Genomic DNA, 22,157 nt, shown 5'->3' on the forward strand with positions numbered 1-22,157 from the left:
GATAGGTGGCTCAGTATTATAATGAGCTGAGATGACAGAGGAATGAATCTTAATTGAAGAGAAGGATAGGCCCTTGTGGAGCATTTCTGTTAAGTAATCTAGTATATGAGGTAAGCTGGGCACAGGTGTGCCCATCTCTTGGGACTGGCTCCAGGAACAGTATCTTTTCCACCTTTCTGAATAGGATTTTCTAGTACTAGGCCTCTTTGCCTCAAGAATGACATCCAGCACCTGCTTACTGAGGGTTGTTACAGGTGAGTTCAGGGGATTAGCCAAGCTGCAAGGTTCAGGGTCTGAAGCTGAGGGTGCAGAATTTAGCCACCCTGATGGGACAGAAGGGAAGGGGTCTGAGGTAGATGACATGGTTGCGCAAAAGAGGATATCAGTGCTGGCATAGCCAGTCTGGTGCAATCAGGATTGTCCTTGGATTGTCCTGTTTGATCTTTAGTAGAACCTTCGAGAGGAGAGGCAGAGGGGGAAAGGCATAGACTGAGAGGCTTTCCCAGGAAAAGGACAGGGCATCCACCTTCCAAGCTTGGCTGTGGGGAGTTCTGGTGCAGTATTTGTTCAATTGATAGTTCTGAGGGGAAGCAAACAGGTCAACCTCTGGTGTCCCCATCTGTTCCCCAAAAGCTTGAATATTTTGGGTTCCAGTTTCCATTCGTGTGGGTCCATGAGATTTCTGCTTAAGTCGTCTGCCAGTGAATTTAGTTTGCCTGGCAGGAATTGAGCTTGTAGGTGCACTTGGTTGCTCAAGGCTGTGTTCCACAGAGACATGGCTAGTCTGCAGAGTGGGTAGGAATGTCCCCCACCCCCACTTGCTTATGTACCACATAAATGTAGTGTTGTCTGTCTTTACCAATAGTTGTCCAGGAACAAGAAGGCCTTTGAAGGCTGTCAGAGCATTCTGTACAGCTAACATTTCTTTTTGAGTGATATGCAGGTGCATCTGCTTTGGGTTCCATTTGCCCTGAATGCATTGCCTGCCATTTGGGCCCCCCATGCATAGTCTGATGCATCTGCTGTTAGGGTTTCAGCAGCAGGGGGTACAGTGAAAGAGAGTCCCTTGTTGTGGTTGCAGGCCTCTGCCCACCAAAGGAACTCTGCCCTTAGACACGGAATGATAGGAATTATTGTTTCCAGTTCCTGAGAATGTTGACACCATAGACTTTTTAGATACCATTGAAGTTTCCTCATATGCAGTCTTGCATATGGAATTAACAGAATGCAAGAGGCCATGAACCCCAGAGCTTGCAGTACTTTCCTTGCAGATAGTTGGGTTTTTTGTGGCCAGTAGGTTGAAGTAAGTTGTCAAATAAATTTGTTTCTCTGGAGTGAGGAATGCAATCGGGGAAGTTGTGTTTAAGCTTGCTCCCAGGAATACAATCTGTTGGCAGGGTACTAGGTGTGATTTCCTTTCGTTGATGGTGTAACCCCAGTGAAGTTAGAAGTCTCTTTAAAAATGCCAGGTGCTGTAGTAGCAAGTCCTGACTTTCCACCTGAATCAGGCAATCGTCCAAGTATGGGTAAATCTGAATACTTCTCTGCTTGCAAAAAGCAATGGCTGGAGCCAGGCACTTTTCTGAATTCCCTGGGCATAGTAGATAAGCCAAAGGGAAGTGCAGAGAAGGTATTTCCTGCAAGATTCCCTTATGGGGATGTACAGATAAGCTTCTTTTAAGTCTAGGGTTGCCAGCCAGGCATCCTTGGCTAGCATAGGAAGCAGCTGCTGGAGAGTTAGCATTTTGAATTTTGGAACCACCAGAAAGGTGTTGAGAATAGATAAATCCAGGACAGGGCGCCAGGAGTTTTCTTTTCTGGGAACCAGGAATAGTTTTTAATAAAAGCCTTGTTCTGCTGGGACAGGTTGAATAGCCTTGATGCTGAGGAGAGAAAGTACTTGCTTTTGGGCCTCCGCCCACTGGTTTGGGGGGGGGGGGGGTCTGGCCATCCACTTAGGGTTGGGAGTGAGTGGAAGTGGAATCTGTATCCTAGGGAAACAATGTTTAAAACTCATTTGTCTTGGGTAATGTATTCCCAGTTTTTTTGCATGCAGGGCGAGTTTTCCCCTTAAAGGTAAAAGTACTTGAGCAAGGCTTAGGGGAGTTAAGGATAAGTTATTTTGCAAGTTTACCATAGGGGGTGGCTTACTACTCCCTGTTTTGGACGTGGGAGCACCCCACTGCTTAGATCTATGCATAACCTGAGACTGAAGTCTTGGGGATCTGCTGCCCCTGGGTTTGGACTGAGAAGGCCTGGAAGGGACTGGAAAGGACCAGTTGTTTGAAGGCCAATGCCTACTGAGTCTAGGTGGCTGTACTTGTAAGAAATCTTTAACAGTTTGCATAGATTTATCTTTCTTCTCCATCCTTTTGAGAACGTCTTCTGTTTTATTGCCATATAGGTGCTCTTGGTTTAAGGGTGCATCCAGTAATTTTGCTTTGACATGATCTGCAAGTTTTGTTCCTTAAGCCAAACATGCCTTCTAAGAACAGACCCAGTGATAGCAACCCTACAAGATGCTTCTAAAGCATCAAAACCCCACTGCAAAGTATGTTTACCAACTGGGTCAGCAGAATGCATTAACTCTTGTAAATCTTTGTGTTCTGCCCAGTCAGGAATCAACATCATTTTCTGTTTTATTAGACCCATACTATGCTGCTGATACTTTAACATATGAAACTGGCAATTTAAAGCCATAATGGCAGGAGTAACAAAGGTGTATACCTTCTTACCCCATCTGTCTGAAGCCCTAGAATCCCTGTCAGAAGAGGTAGGATTCTTGGCAGTAGTAGCCTTAATGCCTTTTGGTCCTTGGCAAATGGTCTCTGGATCCGCAGTAGGATTCTTGAAATGGAATTTGCGGGAGTCAGGTACTCTATAGTACCTATAGAATCCATTTCGAACAACAACCTGTTGAAATAAGTCCAAGGAGAACCAATAAGTGCTCCCACACCTCTCCTTCAAACAGACACACATCTATTATTTAGACTCCAGCTGATCGATGATGTTAATTTCGCCCAAATAGCCTCGAAAGATTCTGCCACAAGAGGATAGTACAACTGGTAATTTTATAGCTGAAATGATGTTAGAACAACTCTTTCAGCATATAATAACAATCCAAAGACAAACTGGCAGTAAAAACGTTAAAAAATAAGAAACAAACATTCAATACATGCAATAGCGGACTGAAAGAATTAACGGTTAAGCGCTTTCACCTGTATCATACGGGCTTCTTCAGAACACTCCTTAGTTCAAAATTCCGCTTTTTATAACTTTTTAGGCGCCAAAATTTAAAACTTCTGAATGACAGATACCTCGCTATTTAAAGCGACAAGCCAAAATATCTCATATCTATTGCTCGTACTATTCAAAATCATTACATTCATATTCAAACAGATCCGCCCCTCGTAAACAATACATACCTATGAATAAAAACAAAATTGCATATGCAATACAATAAAATACAATAACAATAAATAATAAATACACTTGATATATGTTGGCATTGTTAATTGCTCAACCAATCCAAAATAAATCAACAATACCAATCTACCCATATAACTAATAAATGTGAAAAATAGTACCTAATATGAAAATAGAAATTAATATGTCTAAAAATAAAATGAAATAAATACATCCAGACTAGATGATAAAAATTGGGTGCATTGACATCCAGACTAGATGATAAAAATTGGGTGCATTGTCCACATATATGGACTGTATACCTTATGGTATACATAACGTCACCTGTACGTACCCTACATCATATTTGTGCTTCTAAAATAGCCTTCAAAGAAATACTTTCATTAAGTCCCGGATATATTGTTGCGTCTGTGTATAACTGCCACCATGCCTCCTGATAATTCAATAATTTTTTGTGATCCTTACCTCTAGGGTCATTAGTAATAGTATCTAAAAAAGCAAATTTAAAATCATGATTTTGACCACAGTGTTCAGTGTGTCTGTAAAGTGCACTTTTTGGATCCTTTTTCTTAATGTTATAAATATGCTCATAAATACGTTTTTTAAAACTTCTTTCCGTCTTCCCTACATAATAACTTGGACATTCCTGACACGTAGCAATGTACACAACCATCCTTGTATTACAATTCCCCTTAGCTAACCTTAATCTTGTTCTAGTTAAATTTTTTAACACTGTTTGGTCTCCTTCAAAAATATAGCAACATTGTTTACAAAATCCATATTTAGTGGTATGCTTCTTACTATCCACCCTATATGTATTTCCAAACTTATTGCTTGATTCAAACTGTTTCTTAATATTAGCTCCCATTTTATAGACTATAACTGATGAGACACCTACCAAGTTCCTGAAAATTTCATCTTTAGTAATTAAATACCAGTAATTCTTTAAAATTTGTGCCACCCCATCTGACATTGGGCAGTATAACAAAATGTAAGATCTCTGATGTTGCTCATTGGCTCTCTAACATCTGGGACCTACCTACAATATTTTGTATTGAATTTGCTTCACTACCTAGACCTAATAAGGGTTTATATGTTGTTCCCCATAGTCCTATAACATACTTATCCACATTATCCAACATGTCATTGGGTTAACTTCTTTCTGAAAACATAATATGTATATTACCTATCTCTTCCAACAGTGTTTCGTACTTCGATGTCATTCAAAGGGCCCTAATACATTGGCCCTTATATATATATTTTGCTTTAAGCTCTTAGGATGGTAACTTTCATAAGACAAATAATCATTAGAAAAAGTTTATTTTCTGAAAATTCTTGATTGTAAAGTGTCATCATGTTTATATACCAGGGTGTCCAAATATGCCAAACCTTCCCTATTATATGAGTAAGTGAATTTTAAGAAGTCACTGCTCTCATTCAAAAATTGAATGAACTCTAATAGCTTGTTCTCATTTGAGCAGTGGATAAGCCAAAGGGAAGCACAGAGAATTGAAAGTACAGTGATCCTGCTCTGAAAGAATGTTGTGGAGGGAGCATGAAGGAGGGCTGAGAAATCTGCAAGATCCATTGAATCACCTTTCCTCTCGCAACAGTGGCAGGTCCACAAAAATGTTCTCTATCTAATGCAGAATTCAAAATTTAACTTTTGACAGCCCTGGGAGGTTTTGAGAATGCAGCCAGAAAAACTTACTAATAACAGTTCTAGTGGCAGCAGCCCAATCATATTCACATTTAAAACAGTGGGTAGACACTTGAGATGCAGTAGAAATGAAAATTACACAAAGCAGATTTCTCCTCACAAGAGGAAATAGATGTCAAAATGTTCTTCATGTTCTCACAAGAGTCACGCATGAACTTCAGCATATGAGCTTGGCAACCAAGAATTCTGAAAACGTGTTGCAGAAGAATGCACTTTTTCCCAAATCTATCAAAAGCCTTCCCACACTTATCAGAAAGACAGAGATTAGTATTAAATGAAAGGTATATACTTACCATAATGCTAGATATGTGTTGTCTTCTTCTGTATATGTCAACCTGTGCTTAGAGGCAAGCACTTCAGAATCTTCAGCTCTGAAGCTCCACCTCCTCCTCTCACATAATGCCTTGCACAACTAAATCTCCTCAGTTCGAGTCTGCTCTACCACACCTGACCTGCAGATAGAAATGATGTCCCCTTAAAAAGGACTTTAGATTAGGTGAAAATGTCCACAACAGACTTTGCACCAGTATGCAATATCCACCAAGAGCCACAAATACCGGTGACAATTTGGAAGAGGAACTGAGAGAGGGAGGGAGGGATAGCTAAGACATACGGAAGACAATATGGATCTAGTGTATCTGATGCTATCTTTCTGTCCATCTCAACCTGTGGGGCAGATTCCCTAGCCAGATAACTGGGTAGTATCAGGAGAGAATATCCCACAAAATGGTGGAACCAAAAGATGTTCTTGATCTGGACTGAATGTATAGTTTATAATGGGCCACAAAGGTACTAGGCAGCTGCTGCACAAATATCACGCAAGGAAACATGACCAAAAAGGCAGATGAATAGGACAGCCATCTTGGCAAAATTACCATGGAAATTGGTTTTCCAAATTTTGCTCTAGAAAAGGAAAAACAAATTTCTGATCTGCTGATTTGTTTTTGGTCCTATCCAAATAAAATCTCAATTGGCAATGGAGATCTAGACAATGAACCATATACTCATCTTTGGTACTAAAATCTGGAAAAAAAAACTTACAGATTCAGCTAAAAAATACATACAGCAACTACCTACCTTCTTCCATTTCTTCTGTACACCTCTCTAATTTTCACAAACCTTCTCTTTACTCAGTTAAATAGAGTTGAACAATAGTCTAACAAAGTGGCTAAATTTGCAGCACATCAACCATTGTACAGATCTCAAACATTTAAACTGGTTAGGGTTAGCCCATACCCTTTTTATACACAAACATTAACTACATATAAAATACTCAACTCTCCAAACAAATACCCTAGTCGTCAACACACTGTGTAGCTACATTCATCAAGTGGAAATCTTCGTTCTTCACATAAGTCACTTCTCACCATATTTAAATCCAACAGCACAGCTGGTAACACTCTTGGCTAACAATTTTTTTCTTATGCAATAACATAATTTTTTCAACACTATTTCGAATTTCTATAACTTAATCTTTCTTGTATTTTTTGTTCTACCCTTTACTTTTTTCTCCCTTCCTATTTTTCCCACTTTTTTTTGTTTGTTTTTTTACAATCTATTTTTTTATTTTATATTTACACCTTTTAATGTACTTTATTGTTATAATAAATTTGTAGTTATGTGACTATAATATTCTTGCAAATATATTTTTGTATTTTTGGATTCTCAGAGTTTTCCTCCCCCAGGCTTCTGTGAAAAGGGGCATTTTCCTGTCCAGTCAGACTATCCCGGTAAACAAATGCAAAATAAATAAATTAATTAATTAATTAAATCAATTGGTTCAGGTTAGAATCACAAGTGAACTCAGGCAAAAAGGGTGGACTGGTCTGCAGTGAAATTTCATCTTTGTGAATGATTAGGTAGGGTAGGCAGCAAGATAAAGCCTGTAGTTCTGAAACTCTTCAGGCTGAAGTAAAAAGTTATGTACTTACCATAATGTTCCATCTGTGTTGTCCATTTTCATTCTTTCTCAACTGATAGGTTCAGTTCCAAACCATCGAATCCAACACGGCCATTGCAATAGTTTGTTCCAACATAGAACTCTCGAGCTTCTCCCTTACCCAGAATGCACCAACCGTAAATAGCTCAGATTTTGTTTGCCGACTATAACATAATAAAACAATGCTCATACAAATTGACATAAATGTGGCTCCTGCCACCCCCACAGTGCCTTTTTTAGGCAAAGGTCAAAAGACAAACCTACCGCTGTAAATAGCACAAGTAACAAAAATCTGAGGGTAATGCTACTCAATGCCAGAAGTCTAAACCTCAAAATGCTGCCTTTTCGAGGCACTCCTCAGTATGGAGAAAATCAATATATGTGCAGTAACAGAAACCTGGTTTAAGGCTCCAGAGAGCCTCCCAACACTACCAGACTACAACTCATACCATACATTTTGGCCAAAGAACCCGGACTGAAATACAAAAGGCGGGGGAGTATCCATATTCATCAAGGATACCCACACCTCCAGGTTAGTGGCACAGCATGATGCTTCAGAGATCATCCACGTGCAACTAACTAAAGGCAAAACTTCAATTCAAATTGTAGCTTGCTACAGATCATCCACCATGTCCCAGGACCCCCATTCCGCATTTCTCGAAACACTGGGAAAAGTACAGTTTTGTACCTACCATAAATGTAGATGTTCGAGTGCTCATACAGCTGCAGTCATAACAGATGGGTTATCCTGCCGTCAGGCAGGTCCTCGGTCGGCCAAATTCCAAAGTCTAGGTCCGGCGTCGGTTGTCGTCGCTTCTTCCCTGACGTCAGTGTGGCAGGGGTACAAAAGAGGCAGCAGATGCCATTTTCTTCAGTTTTTCTTGCCCCAAATGTCAGGTGCCCCCAGAAGGAAGGCAAACATAATGTTATGCAAAGATGCAATGCTGAAAATCAAAAACAGTAGTTGCATGCAAATACACCATAAAAGAATACCCCCAAAAGGTTGTATGAAAAGTGTTTGTCATAAGGCCTGTCCTAAGAGGGGATGGAGGGAGGGCAACCTGGACTGCAGCTGTATGAGCACTCGAACATCTACATTTATGGTAGGTACAAAGCTGTACTATGTTCATCGTGCATACAGCTGCAGTCATAACATATGGGTACAATCCCAAAGCTAAGTAAGGGTGGTAGGCACTAAGTTGAACTAGGAGGGGCTAGGATGCCCTACAGGACTGCTGTGGCAAAGCCTGCTCTAGATTTTGAGTATAGTGGGAGGTGATAGTGCTTGGAGAAAGTGTGCACTGAACTCCAGGTGGCTGCTTCCAAAATGTCCTTGGTAGGGACCCCACCTGAGGAAGGCTGCAGAGGTAGCTGTGGCTCTGGTGAAGTGGGATCTGATGCATGCAGGCACAGTTTTTCCATGAAATGAGTAACAAAAGCGTATGCAGTGGGCTATCCATTTTGAAATTATCTGTTTGGAAATAGCCTTTCCTTGAGCACCTGCAGCATAGGACACAAAGAGTTGCTCAGATTTCCTGAATGGCTTTGTCCTGTCCAAGTAGTAACGAAGTTGTCTGTGAATGTCCAAGGAATGTAGTAGTCTTTCCCCTTTGTTTTGTGGATTAGGATAAAAGGTAGGTAAGTGGATAGTCTGATTCAAAGCTACACTGGATACTACCTTTGGCATAAAGGTAGGGTTGGTTCGTAAGGAAACTCTGTCCTGATGGAAAATGATGAATGGTTGCACGGCCATGAGGGCCGGTAGCTCCGAAACTCTGCGAGCTGAGGTGATAGCCAGAAGAAAGGCCGTTTTCCATGACAAGTACTGTAACTCTGATGAGGAAGCTGGCTTGAAGGGAGGAAGGGTCAGCTTTTCCAATACGAAGTTGAGGTCCCAAGCAGGGACTGGTGGTTTCCTTGGGGGTTTTATATTCTTTTCCCCTCTGAGGAACTGCCTTAAGAGAGGATGAGAGAATAAAGGAGGGTCTGTGTTGTATTGTGCAGAAATGGCTGACACGTGGATCTTGATGGAGAAGGAACATCCATTGTTTAACATCTCGGCTAGGTACTGTAAAATTTGAGGTATGTTTATTACCCAAGGATTCCGTCCCTTTTCTTGATTCCAGGCACAAAATCGTTTCCATTTGGCGGAGTAGGCCTTTCTAGTAGAAGGTCTTCTGGCCTCCAAGATGACATCCTGCACCTCCTTGGAGAGGAGAAACTGTTGGGAAATCAAGGAATTCTCCATGCAGCTAGATTTAGAGTTTTGAGATGGCTGTGAAGAGTTTTGTAGTTATGCTGGGACAACAGAAGAGGGACTAGAGGCAGGATCCATGGTGGGGAATGTGTCAGGCTCTTCAGGAGCGGATACCAGTGTTGTCTTGGCCAGTCTGGAGCAATGATAATCATTTTCGGCCTCTCTGCTCTGGCTTTTAATAGAACTTTGGGCAGCAGAGGAAGAGGCAGGAAGGCATAGACTGACAATGTTGCCCAATTGAAGGAAAGTGCGTCCACTTTCCAGGCCTGTGGATGATAGGTCCTTGAACAAAATTTTTTCAACTGGCAATTTCTGTGGGTAGCAAAGAGATCTATGTCTGGCTGTCCCCATGCCTGAGTTATCTTTGTGAAAACTTGCGGATGCAACTTCCATTCGTGTGGATTGGTCATATTTCTGCTTAGGTTGTCTGCCAGTGTGTTTTCCTTCCCTGGCAGGAATTGTGCCTGTAGTTGAATTTGCAATTCCAGTGCTGTGTTCCTTAGGGTCATGGCTTGCTTGCACAGGGGGTATGAATGAGTTCCTCCCTGTTTGTTTATATACCACATCACTGTGGTGTTGTCTTTCCTTATCAATAGCTGGCCTGGATGCAGTAGGTCTTTGAAGGTCATAATAGCCTTTTGCACGGCTAGCATTTCCTTTTGGTTGATGTGAAGGTGCTTCTCTTTTCGGGTCCATTTTACCTGAATGCACTGATCTGTCATGTGTGCTCCCCAGGCGTAGTCTGAGGCATCTGTTGTGATGATTTGAGTTGCTTGAGGTACACAGAAAGGAAGACCTGTGTTTCTTTGGCAAGCTTGAGCCCACCACATAAATTCCTTTTGAAGGCATGGAATGAGTGGTATAATTGCTTCCAAGCTGTGGCTGTGTTGAGACCATAAAGTTTTTTAGGTACCATTGAAGTTTCCTCATATGCAGCTTTGCACATGGGATTAGTAGGATGCAAGATGCCATGAATCCCAGAGCCTGCAGGATTTTCCTTGCAGTTAGCCTGGTGTAAGTTGCTTTTTTTCTGAAGTATTGAGACAGTTGCCCTTGCTTGTCTGGCGTGAGGTAGGCCATCTGGGTGGTTGTATCCAAGCTGGCACCCAGGAAAATTATTTGTTGAGAGGGTATTAGTTTTGATTTCGTTTTGTTGACTGTGTATCCCATGAATTTCAATAGTTTTATTACAAACGCCAGGTGCTGCAGTAGTATGTCCTTGCTGTCCGCTTGGATCAGGCAGTCATCCAGATATGGGTAGATTTGTATCCCTTGTAGTCTGCAGAAGGCGATTACTGATGCCAGGCATTTCGTAAACACTCTGGGCGCAGTAGATAAGCCAAAGGGCAATGCAGAGAATTGGTAATGGGTTGAACCTGCAAGAAATCTGAGGTATCTTCTGCAATCTTGTCTGATAGGGACATGCAGGTATGCCTCCTTGAGGTCCAATGTTACCAGCCAAGACTCCTTGCCCAGCATGCGAAGAAGCTGCTGTAATGTGAGCATCTTGAATTTTGGCATCTGTAGGTATGTGTTTAGGATGGATAGGTCTATGATAGGTCTCCAATCTTTGTCTTTCCTTGGTACCAGGAATAGTCTGGAATAAAACCCTTGATCTTGTTCGTTTGCAGGTACCTCTTGAATTGCTTTCATGTCCATGGGAGCTGAAATTTGTTTTTGTGCCTCTGCCCTTTGATTTTGTGGCAGGTTTGGCATGCCTCTCATTTTTGGAAGGGTGTGAAAGTGGAACCTGTAGCCTCTGTCTATAATGTCCAGAATCCATTTGTCTCTTGTAACAATATGCCAATTTTTTGAGAATAATGTCAGTTTTCCGCCCAAAGGTGCTGCCATTAAAGCTTTGCTTGGCAGGTGTAGGGGGAAGTCATTGTGTCTGTTTTCTAAAAGACTGTGATCCGTCTTCTCCACCTCTTGGGGTTGGTGCATGCCACTGTCTGGCTCTGAAAGATCCTTGGGGTTGCCCTCTACCCATTGGACGCCTGTATTTGCCCCTTTGAGGTCTGTCCGTGGCTGGAAAGGACCAATTTTTTGAAGGACAGTTTCTGCTGAAATGTGGAGACTGTACCTGCAGGAAATCTTTCACTGTTTGCATTGATTTCGCTTTTTCCTCCATTTTCTTTAGTACCTCCTCAGCTTTAACACCAAACAATACATCTTTTTGAAGAGGTGCATCTAATAATTTAGCTTTGACATGATCTGGTAAGGATTGCCCTTTGAGCCAAGCATGCCTACGTATAACAGACCCCGTAACAGCAGCTTTACATGAGGCCTCTAAAGCATCAAAACCACACTGCAATGTATGTTTACCCACTTGCTCTGCACCATGCAACAAATCCTGCAACTCTTTTAAATCTGGTTGTTCTGGTTGTGTCATCTTGCTTTTCAGCTGAGATATCAAAAACTGTTGATACTTTAACATATGGAACTGACAGTTTACTGCCCTCATGGTTAAAGTGGCTGAGGTGTACACCTTTTTCCCCCACCTTTCTAAAGCTCTGGAATCTCTCTCTCTGAAGGTAATGGGTTTTTAGCAGTAGAGGCCTTAATTCCCTTGGGACCCTGTGAAATAGTTTCTAGGTCAGCAGTATGGCTTTTATATAGGAACTGGTGAGAATCAGGAACCCGGTAATACCTGTCTGGTTTAACAGGAGCTGGAGACAAAGAATCAGGATTAAGGCTGGCTTCTGTGTACACATCATCCAATATATCTAAAACAGGTGGGATAGCCAGAGGCCTATGCTGGGGAAGCAGAAGAAAATCCCTGAGCCTTTTCTTGGAATCTGAGTAATCTTGGCCTTCCCAGTGAAAGTGTTCCCTCAATGTATGCAGGGTTTCCCCAAAAGAGAAGTCCTCAGGGGGGGAGACAGAGGGAATAGACTCCTCTGCATCAGAATCTTCGAATGGAGAATAGGCATAATCCTGGTCCTCAGATAGTTCTGAGGTAATAGAAGCTTGATCTGAGGAGGGTAGTCTTCCTCTAATCTGGGCCTTTTGTCAGAGGGGGGGGGTTGAGAACCCCTGATAAGAGTAATCAAATCCTCAGCCATTTTAAGCATCTGTTTTTAGGCATGGTGCCTTGAGAGGGGGTCTGAGGAACCTGTTTTTTGGTTTTCATGGCTGTTTTAGATTTAGTGAAGGCTTTAATAGAGAAGGAGGAAGGCCTGAAGACCCCTTGAGAAATGGCAGGCCTGTCTAAATTCTGAGTTTCCCCGCCAGGAGTGGCGTCGGTATCTGTAGTAGGAATGGGGGCTGAGGAGCCTGCGACCTCGGGTACTGAAGACACCGGTAATGCATTGTCATCAGTACTCAGGGGCTGCGTCGGCGCTTCGCTGAGTACCGGAGAACCGGTATTCGGCCTTAGCGTGGCTTCAGTAGGTGGTGCGGACCTCGTATGTCGGTCCTTATCCTTGCGTTTTTTGCTCAAAACTGGAGTCGGAGTATCCGATGACATAATATAATTAAATTTTTTGCCAAAAAAGTGAAGGGCGAACTCCGCCCGACGTTTAATAGTGCGTTTGTTGAATCTAGCACAAAAATGGCAGGCCGAGGCGTCGTGGCATGGGCCTAAGCAAGGTATACAGAAAGAGTTGAAATCCTTATGCGGTATTTGCTTCCCACATGAAATGCAATTATTAACTTTGTCTGACATCGGGCTGAGGCAAGAAAAGTTTCCCCAACGGGGTACTTAGCTTTCAAGAAGACTTTGGCTGAAATACTTTCATAAATCTCAGGAGCCGGCCAACCGGCACTTGCGAACTGCTTCTGCTTCGGGCACCGCGTGGCAAGAAAGCCTGAAGAAAATGGCATCGGCTGCCTCTTTTGTACCCCTGCCGCACTGACGTCAGGGAAGAAGCAACGACAACCGACGCCGGACTTAGACTTTGGAATTCAGCCGACCGAGGACCCGCCTGATGGCAGGATAACCCATCTGTTATGACTGCAGCTGTATGCACGATGAACATCATAAAAGTCCTACCAAACACCCTAATATTGGGTGATTTCAACTATCCAAACATTAACTGGGAGAACTACTCAAGTACTAACTCCCTTGTCCAACATTTCCTAAAATTTATAAACTCAAACGCCCTGGATCAACTGGTCAACACTCCCACCAGAGATGACAATATATTGGACCTGGTCATCACCAACATGGGCGACCGGTGTTCCACACCGGAGGTCAACCCCTCGCTGGTTAGATCTGACCATAAACAAATAACTTTGGATATCCACATTCCTCCCCCAACCCCGGACAAGGAAACCACCACGAAAAACTTTTCAAAAGCAAACTTCATGTTACTTAAGACAGAGGTGGAAAGTTTCAAAGCCCCCATGCTAAAGGACAATGCTGTCCAAAGCTGCAAAAACCTTTACTAATGCATTCTACCGGCACCTACAAGAATGCATGGATTGTGCTATCCCAAGCAAAACCAAGACTCACTCCTCCAAGAAAAGGAAACCAGTCTGGTGGACCCCTGCCATAAACAAGCTATACAATAGAAGGAAACTAGTACAGAAAAGAGTAAAATCCCAAGAAGGGAAGACATCCCTGATCAGTATCAGCAAGAAACTACGATCCCTCATAAAATCGTCCAAGGCGAGCTTTGAAAGAAAAATTGCCAAGAACTCCAAAGATAACCACAATGCATTCTTTAGCTATGCCAAGAATCTAAGTGGCAATGCTCAGATCTGCTCAGAGTTAGTGCAGAATGGCACAAAATACACTGAACCGACTGATATTGCCAACATCCTGGCAGACAGGTTCAGTGCAAACTTCACCCCCCTTTCACCCCCAAAAAGGACCATAACCATACCAGAAGAATGCAGAGCCCCTGAAATCACAGACACTCAGGTTAAAACAGCCCTCTCCAAAGCCAAAAGCACAGCATCAATGGGACCAGACCAGGCTGCGACCTACACATGCTCAAAGACGAACTAACCCCTCACCTAAACACACTGTTCAAACTCAGCCTCTCCACAGGCTACATACCCACAGAGTGGCGCACAGCAACGGTTACTCCGCTCCACAAAGGTGGAGCCACAACAGACCCCGAGAACTATCGCCCTATAAGCCTGACTAGTTTGGTCTGCAAGGCTATGGAGCGCATCATTATGGAACTCACTAACAGAGGCATTGGGAACCTCCAAACACTGGACCCTACCCAGTTCGGCTTTGTTAAGGGCAGATCATGCCTCCTAAACCTGGTGGATGTCTTTGAGACCGTTACCAAGGCTATAGACAAGGGAAAGGTGGTCGCAAAGGCCTTTGACACCATTCCCCATTCTGGTATTAGAGACAAGCTCACCAGCCTGAACATAAACCCCTACGTCACAAGATGGGTTGCCAATTGGCTTACGGACAGAACCCACATGGTGAGAGTTGCGGGTGCTAGGTTGGACTCTAAACCGCTTACAAGTGGCATTCCCCAGGGCTCAGTCCTAGGACCCGTCCTGTTTTGCATATACTTCTCAGAGGTACAAGCAAGCACAGGAGGACTATGGCTGACCAAGTTCGCAGACGACTGCAAATTAGGGGCTATAATTGACTCTCCAGCTGACACAGACATCCTCCAAAAGGGTCTCACTGAGATGGACACCTGGTGTCAAAATCAGGGCCTCAAGCTAAATGCCAAAAAGTGCATAGTCATCCCCTTTGGAAAAAACAAAGTACCCACAAACTACCACATAGGTGGCAGTCCCCTAAATACTGAAAATGTAATAAGGGATCTGGGGACACAAGTAGATAGTAATCTCTCCTTTGATAATTACATTGCCAAAGTGGTTAGAAAATCCTTCTATGTGGCCCACCTAATCACCAAAGGGTTTGCATCCAGATCAAAAGAGGTCATTGTGCCCCTCTACTCATCACTCATCAGACCCATCACAGAGTACAACACCCCATTTCGGATGTACCTTACAAGACACCTGCAACAGATGGAAAGACCACAGAAGTACCTCACCAAGAGGATCACTGGCCTCAAACAGATGCCCTATGCAGCTCGACCGAAGAAACTCCAGCTGTACTCGGTTGCATACTGCCTATTTAGAGGTGATCTCTGCCTGACATACAAGGCCATGTCCTACCCAGAATTGATGGACATGCTCCACCTAAAGAAAACCTTATCCCCCTCGAGCCACACACTCTAGGGATCTAAACCTCACCACAACAATAAATAGGACGTGCTGGAGGGATAGATTCCTGTCCCAGAGACTTCCCATACTTTGGAACAAGATTCCAATCTACATTAGGCAGAGCTCCTCGCTAACATTCTTCAAGAGAAATCTTGACGAGTGGATGGGAAACAGAAAGTTTACCCCGGGGATCACTTCAGTGGCTCTGCTGGACAGAGGCACAGGGAACTAATCTAAGGGGGCGGCAAAAGCCAACACATTCTGGCTAGGCTTATAAATGCCTTCGGGCAGATAGCCTAGTACCTCCCTATGTAAATATAGAAACAGGCTAGACAAGGCCTTATCTGGAGCTTTATTATGCTTGAAGTATAAAAATTTTATATCCAATCACTCTTCCAGAAAACCATAAGGATGGGGGTTGGTGGGTGGGGAGTTGAGGAAGAATGAACATGTACAACACAGATGGAATGTTATGGTAAGTAGATTACTTCTTTATCTGACATTGTCAATTTTCATTCTGTCCTCAACTGATGGGACAGAGTCCCCAGCTACCTAAATTCCTGGGTGGACTCAAGGAAGGATATTCCTAAGCACCATTGAGCCAAATGATGCTCTACATTTTGATATCAAATCCAGTTTGTAATGACTGATAAGGTATGGGTGGAAGGCCAAGTTGCTGCCACACATTTCATTCACGGAAGCTCTTGAATGAAAACACAGAGGAAGCTGTTATGAACATGGTTGAATGAGCATGTATTTGCCTTGGTAAAGGGATGTCCAATTTGTTGTTAATAAAGGTGATGCATCCTGTAAGCCATCTGGCTAGGGTGAATTTTGATGTTGGCTTACCCAGTTTCATATCCGGAAATAAAACAAACAAATGATCCATATATCTGATGTCTTTTGTTCTATACAAATAAAAGTGCAGTTGCCTATGAACATCCAATAAATGTAATAAATATTCACCTTTGTTCAAATAATTTGGAGAGAAAACCAGTAAACTGATAGACTGGTTAGTATGGGACTCCAATACTATTTTGGGCAAAAAAAAAAAGATGCAATAATTCATAGTGTAACCCTATCTTTATGAAAAATTAGATATAGGGGCTTCACAGACAAGGCCTGAATTTATGAAATTCATCTGGCAGAAGTAATGACCAACAATAACAAAGTTTTACAAGAAAGAAATTTAAGACCACAGTCATGTGCAGGATCAAAAGGTGGATGGATCAAGGCTTGTACTAGCAGATTAAGATCCCATAGAGGGGTTGGATTTTTAAATGGAGGTTTGAAAAGGAGTGTGCCTCACAAAAAGGTTTTACAAAGTTTATGAGAAGCGAGTGAGGAACTATCAAATCCAGTATGGAAATTAGAAATTGCTGCCAACTGAAGTGTAACTATTGAAGCACTGGCTCCTTAATTAAAAAATAGCATAAAAAAACAAGAATGCTATGTATCAGAGCAGAAAAGGGGTCAATATGATTTTGAACAGCTCAGTGTACGAACCTCTTCCATTTACTAGCATAAAGTTTCCTTGTAGATGGTTTAAGGGAAGATAACAAATTATGGCAAACAGGAGATGAGAGCATAGGTTGTCAGGCTATTTATTACTGGAAATCAAGAAACTAAGCTGTCAGCTTGAGATTGGAAATGTTCAGATGAATCATGCCTGTCGAGTGAGACAGCAGATCTGGAGCTGGGTCCAGAATCCACAGCTGATGAATTAGATGAAGCCAAAGGAACGGAAGCCAAATCTGTTGAGACCAAAAGGGTGCAATGAGGATGACTTTGCTCTTCAACCTGGCAGCTCTCCATAGGATCTTTGGAATCAAGGAATTGGGGGATATGCATAAAGTAGTCTGAGGAGTCAATTGTAGAGAAAAGCATCCCTCGGTGACTCTCCCTGTGGAGGGATTAGGGAAAAGTAGCTGCTGCACTTGTTCAGAGGAGCTGCAAAGAGATCACAGCAAGGCTGGCCCCACTGTTGGAAAATCAATCCTGCTACATTCTTGTTGAGGGACCACTCATGACGTAGTAGGATACCTGCTCAGTTTGTCCGCTAACATGATGGATTTTCCCAGAACATGCATTGCTATAAGAAAGTGGTTGGAAGAGATCGCCCATAGTCAAACCCTGAGTGCTTTTTAACACAAGGGGCAAGATCTGGTTCCCCCTGGTTTGTTGACGTACCAAACCACTGTCTGTTTGAATCACAACTATTCCTGAAGGGAGAGCATTCTGAAAGGCCTGTAACACTAAAAGCGCTGCTCTGAACTCTAGGACACTGATATGCAAATTGGCCTCTTCGGGGAACCACGTGCCTTGGACCGACTGAGGAAGTGAGATTCCTGAAAGCTCTGTTGCTGCTAATAAAGTGAGCGTTTTTTCTACTTATTAATTTCTTTTTTTGCTACTTTGACTGTAAGGATTAGTAGAAGCAAAACCACAGCTGAACTGTTTTAATTTCCTTGGACCGTCTTTCCCAGGTAATGCCCCCACCCCAGCTAGGAAGCATCCGTGGTCACAACAGCCTTGGGCTGAGAAGGGATGAAGAAATGTCCTAGTAGGACCTCTTCCGATTGATTCCACCACAGTATATTCCTTTTGCATATATTGGTGATTCGTATCAGAGCAGATAAAGCAAGATGAAGTATTGACCATTGTGAGGCCAGCATCCATTGAAGAATTCTCATATGACATCTGGCTAAGGGTATTAATGTTATTGCTGCTGCCATTGACCACAAAGCCTGATGGATCAAGCAGGCTGGGATTCTGGTACTGCAAATTATTTTTCTCACTTGTGATCTTACTGTTTGAACTCTGGACAGGGGAAGTGAGGTTATAGTTGATTTTGCCTTGAGCAGTGCTTCTATGAACTCTAGATTTTGACTTGGTTCTATATCAGACGTTTGGTAGTTTATGGTAATTCCTAGCACAGTACATGTCTGGATGACTTCTCGTCTTGCCATGATGAGCTGATGCCTGGTCGGGGTAGAAATGAAACAGTTGTCTATGTATGGAAACACTGAGAATCCTTGCATTCTCAAGTGAGCTGATACTACTGCCATGCATTTGGTAAACACCCAGGGGACTATGGTGAGACCAAAGGGTATAACCTTGAACTGATAGTGAATGACTCCTAGTCAGAAGTGTAAAAATCGTCTGGATTGCCTGTTCATTTTTATATGATAGTACACATCCTGAAAATCTACTGAGCACATCCAAATGTCCTTTTCCAAAAAAACGAAGAATAAATTGAACAGTTTCCATCTGGAACTTGGTCTTTCAAACTGATTTGTTTAAGATGCTGAGATCCAGAGTTGGTCTCCAGTCTCCTGTTTTCTTTGGCACTAAAAAGAATCTTGAGTAAGTTCTGGATCATATCTGGTCTGGGGGCACCTCTTGGATGACTTTTATCTAGCAGCTTTTGAATTTGAATTGCTACTTGCACCGTCTGACTCGGTGGAGCAATGGGGAACTTTCTTGAATTGGGAAGATAAAGGGAAAATGGTATTATACAGCCTCTGGAAGTGATTTTCTGCACCTAAGTATCTGTTGTTAGTTCTAGCCAGACTATCTGGTGCAGGGACAAACAACCCCCGGTTACTTCCACATGGGGACAATCAGACCTCCTTTCAGGAGGGCTGAAAGGGTTTACCAAAGAACGAATCTCTGGACCCTTGGTTATGCGGGCCACCTCTGCCATGAGGGTGGTGTCTACCATTTGAGTACCCCCCCCCCCCGCCTCCATGTGTGTCCTGGAAAGATCCTGGGGATTTTCTGAACTACATTTTCCCAATGCCTCAGTGTTTCCATGAAAAGGATCTTGGTGGGGGGGGGGGTGTATGCCCAAGGCAGAAAGGGTCTTTCCATCCTTCTTACACCTGGACAATGTGTCTTTTACCTTAGGGCCAAAAAGAGATGTGCCATCAAAAGGAGCATTGACAGAAGAAGACTTAAAGGGCTCCACAAAATCACATAAGCACATCCAGGCATGTCTCCTAAAGGCAACACCTAAACCTGCTACTATTGAGGTTCCTTCTGCTACAGTAGAAATCAGCCTCATGGAGGATTTGGATATCAATTGCAGGGTAGCCAACTGAGATATAACAGATGTTTTCATCTCTTCAGAAACGGATCCTGAGAGTTTGTCTGATACCTCCTTAATCAGATACCTCTGTAGCCTTGTGAGTACCCCCCCCCCCCACCTCCACGTGTATCCTGGAAAGATCCTGGGGATTTTCTGAACTACATTTTCCCAATGCCTCAGTGTTTCCTTGAAAAGGATCTTGGTGGGGGGGTGGAAAAATGTATGCCCAAGGCAAAAAGGGTCTTTCCATCATTCTTACATCTATACAATGTGGGGGGGGGCGGGTACTCAAATGGTATACCTCATACCATGCTTTTCGGCCCCAAAACTTGGACCGAACCACAAAAGGAGGGGGAGTATCAATATTCGTCAAAGATACCCACACCTCCAGGTTGGTGGCACAGCACGAAGCATCAGAGACTATCCATGTGCAACTAACAGTGGGTAAAACTGCCTTCCAGTTTAGCCTGCTACAGACCACCCTCCCAAATCCAGGAACCCCACTCGGCCTTCCTGAGAACACTGGAAAATATGAAGATCTCTCCAAACACCATTATACTGGGCGACTTCAACTACCTAAACATAGACTGGGAGCATTACTCCAGCTCCAACACCCTAGCCCAAAGGTTCCTAGAATTTATAAACTCAAATGCTATGGAACAACTTGTTACCACTCCCACAAGGAGGGGAAAACATACTGGACCTGATCATCACCAACATGGGGACTCTATGCTCCAGACCAGAAGTGTATCCCTCACTGGTACGATCAGACCATAAACTAATCTCACTGGATATTCACATCCCGACCCCACCCCCTGCCCAGAAAACCACAGTGAAAAACTTCTCTAAAGCAAATTTCACACTCCTCAAAACCGAGGCGGAATCCTTCAAAGCCCCCGGGCCTATGGAAAATACAGCCCAGACTGCAGAATCCTTTATAAACGCATTCTATGAACACCTTCAGGAATGCATAGATCATGCAATCCCAAATAAAACCAAGACCCAATTCTCCAAAGGCAGACGTCCTGTCTGGTGGACCCCAGCCATAAACAAACTATACAATAGAAGGAGGAAGCTACTACATGATAGAGCAAAATCCCAAAAAGGGAAGGCATCTCTGATCAGTATTAGCAAAAAACTACGGGCACTCATAAAATTGTCTAAGGCCAGCTTCGAGAGAAAAATTGCACAGGACACTAAGGATAATCACAAGGCTTTCTTTAGTTATGTTAGGAACCTGGGTGGGAATTCCCAGATATGCTCAGAATTAGTCCAAAATGACAAAAAATACACCAAACCCACAGACATTGCCAACATCCTAGCTGACAGGTTCAGTGCAAACTTCTCCTCCCCCTCCCCACCAAAAGGGCAAATATCTATCCCAGCAGAGTGCTGCCCCCCTGACATCTCAGATACTCAGGTAAGAGCAGCCCTCTCCAAAGCAAAAAACACAGCATCAATGGGACCAGACGGTGTCCCGGGCTGTGTCCTACATGAACTCCAAGAAGAGCTAAACCCAAACATAAAACTACTGTTCAATCTCAGCCTTACTACAGGATATGCACCCAAAGAGTGACGGCACAGCAACAGTGGTCCCTCTCCACAAAGGTGGTGCCTCAATGGATCCTGGAAACTATCGCCCCATAAGCCTGACTAGCTTGGTCTGCAAAGCTATGGAAAGGATCATCATGGACCTCATAAATACAGATATCGGGGACCTACAGACACTGGATCCTACCCAGTTCGGCTTTGTTAAGGGCAGATACTGCCTCTTAAACCTGGTCGATTTCTTTGAAACAGTCACCAAGGCTATTGACGAGGGGAAGGTGGTCCACACAGTCTAACTGGACCTCGCAAAAGCCTTCGATACAATACCCCACTCGGGCATTATAGATAAGCTCACCAGCTTAAATATAAACCCCTATGTCACTAGATGGGTTGCAAACTGGCTCAAGGACAGAACCCACATGGTTAGAACTGCTGGAGCCATGTCAGACTCAAAACCAGTTACAAGTGCCGTCCCACAAGGCTCTGTCCTGGGACCTCTCTTGTTCGGTATATATTTCTCGGAGGTACAGGCCAACACGGAAGGACTGTGGCTGACCAAGTTCGCAGATGACTGCAAACTGGGCACCATAATCGACTCTCCAGCTGACACAAGCATCCTCCAAAAGGGCCTCATAGAAACAGACAACTGGTGCCAGAGCCATGGCCTCAAGCTAAACGCCAAAAAGTGTATAGTCATCCCCTTTGGCAAAAACAAAGTGCCCACAAATTACCACATAGGTGGTAATCCATTAAGTACAGAAGAAGTAATTAGGGACCTGGGGACCCAAGTTGATAGCAATCTCTCATTTGACAACCACGTGGCCAAAGTGGTTAGAAAAACATTTTATATAGCCCACCTAATCATGAAGGGATTCAAATCTAGATCAGGGGAGGTCATCGTGCCTCTTTACTCATCCCTCATCGGGACCATAATTGAGTACAATGTCCCTTTTGGGATGTACCTTACCAGACACCTGCAGCAACTGGAAAGACCCCAAAAGTACCTCACCAAGAGGATCAAAGGGCTCAA

Source organism: Protopterus annectens, chromosome 6.part0 (assembly GCF_019279795.1).
Source record: "Protopterus annectens isolate FY-2018-M chromosome 6.part0, PAN1.0, whole genome shotgun sequence".
NCBI lineage: Eukaryota > Metazoa > Chordata > Ceratodontiformes > Protopteridae > Protopterus > Protopterus annectens.